Source organism: Rosa rugosa, chromosome 1 (assembly GCF_958449725.1).
Source record: "Rosa rugosa chromosome 1, drRosRugo1.1, whole genome shotgun sequence".
Lineage (NCBI taxonomy): Eukaryota > Viridiplantae > Streptophyta > Magnoliopsida > Rosales > Rosaceae > Rosa > Rosa rugosa.
The window spans coordinates 44,012,704-44,015,127 of NC_084820.1; positions in this window are offsets into that span (position 1 = coordinate 44,012,704).

Consider the following 2,424-nt stretch of genomic DNA (forward strand, 5'->3'; position numbering starts at 1 on the left):
GAAGAAAAACTTGTCTAACTATGAAAGATAATTTTTTGGGTGTGAGATGTAAAATAAATGGTAGGTATTTATAGAGAAATTTTTAGAATTTTTTTTTGTTACCGATACATATATATTCATACATAATAATTAGAAACCGTAGGATCTGTAGATTAATTGAAACCAACGGCTTAGATTCATTGACCGTTGATTTCAAATATCAAAACCACCCAATGGCTAGCTTCCACGTGGAGGAGATTGTCCCCTTCATTGTCGCTACACAACAAAATCTCGCCGCAGCACGCGCTCTGACTTTTCAGCGCTACACGACAAGGTTTTGGCCTCCACGCTCCATGCTCCTCGCGTCTCTCTCTCCACCGAGCTAGTTGACGTCAGCCACGACATGGTGTGGGCCGAGCTGGAAACCGGCTTGCTTGGGTCAAAAAATTGGTCAGCATCTTCGCCTTTTTCTTGGCCTGGGTCACGAAAGGCCAATCTGAAACTAGTCAAAAGCCCACTGGTGGAAACAAGTTTTTGAGAAATCATGGTCACCACCTCAGCAATCATAGTTGGAGGCAATTTAATTGCAAACAGCTGAACATGCTCTTAAAAGAGGGCTAAATGTAGCTCTTTGACCAGCCCAGGCCGAATTTAAAGAGACCACTCTCTTTAGGCACCCCATCCGATTCCATAAAAAAAACAAAAAAATAAAAAAATAAAAAAACAAAAAAATAAAAAAATAAATAAAAATAAAATAAAAATAAAAAGAAAGAGTAAAGAGTACTGTCACTATCAATGCGCACTTGGCTTGTATATATAGTTGTATTTGTTCTTCCTGCGTTTTTCTCCTTGTTTATGAAAGTATTATTTGAGCAGAAACAAAATTACTGTCAATACGTATCATCAGTCTTAGTTGATAGGTGAAATGCCCATTGATGGCTTTCTATCAATCCAAGCTTTTTGTAATATCTGATAATACAATAAACAAAACATGTTTAGAATTCCAATACGATACTTGAAGAGGTGAGTAAGTGACGTATCCAGCATCTTATATTGAACTGAAATATGCCAATGCCATGGTATGTACGCTGTGTTTTGGAGTTTCCTAAGCCATTCCTCAAAAAGTAAACAGGAGTGCGAGTTTAAGTCTGTCTTTCTTTGTCCAGTAAATCAAGCAACGATGGACCTCCTTTTTTCAGCTTCAGTCATCCACCCGCTTTTCATGGGAGTTTCTTGGAAGCCCAAGACTAATGAATTTTTTTTTCTCTTCCTTGGAGTGAGCAATGTTTTAAATTTCTTTGAAACTATTGAAATTTATATCGAAATTTCTGTAATTTCAAAGTATGGAAACAAAATTCATATGCTATATTATTTCAGTCAGGAGTTTCTCGAAATTTTTTGAAATTTTCAGCAAAATTCTTAATTTTTGAAATATATACACACACAAAATATATTTAAAAATTTACACCAAAATTTCTCACTTATGAAGTTTTTTACTCATATTTTCATAGAGAAAATATGAAATTTTGATTTTTTTTTTTCCAGTCAAGTTCAATATAATAAAAAATCTTTTTGCTTTTATCTGCTACTAAAATCATTTCCAAAATTCATGTCTTTGGGAGCAGTATTGTATGATACAAAATAGAAGCAGTTCAAGTGTTCAACCATATGGATCGAATCACATCATGGTAACACTTATTCTTAATACTTTATGTTGCTTTTGTTGTATTTGTTCATTTTCATTCACGGGGTTTTTGTATTACGTTACTCCCCCCCCCCCCCCCCGGTTGTATTTTTCTAGTTATTAGTGAAAAATGTGTGATGGCAAATCTCCCACTGAGTTCCATCCATACAAAAAAAAAATCGCATTCACATTATCAATATACAGCACAATTATAATTACATATAAAAAAAAACACTAGTTTAGCAACATACTACAGTACTAGTTAATTACTCGTACATAGTAAATATCACAATTCTATTATAATATATAATTTTAGAGAGGCTAAATTGTAAATAGGTTTATTATTGGTTAATTTAGTCTATGTAAATATTTTATTCAAAAATATCATTTTATAAATGCAATTAATATGATTTCTTTATTTTTAACTGAAATTTCCACCGAAATCAAAACTTTATTTGAAATTTCCTTAAATTTAAAATACAGAAATTGAAACCGAAACAGAAATTTGAAACCTTGGGAGCGAGCTATAATATGAAGAGTAATTTTATTTACACAATCCAATATTTTGTTTAATACACATTCCGCATTCTTGTAAAATTTTAAATTCCTCATATACCCTTTCTCAACTAAAAAAAAAATAAGAAAAAAAAATTCTCCTACAAATCGACAGAAAGATATCAACAAACTGTTCAAACAAATTCTTCATGATCTTCTCTGCCACTACTAATTAATTTAACAAACACATGAACAATCTCTTTCTC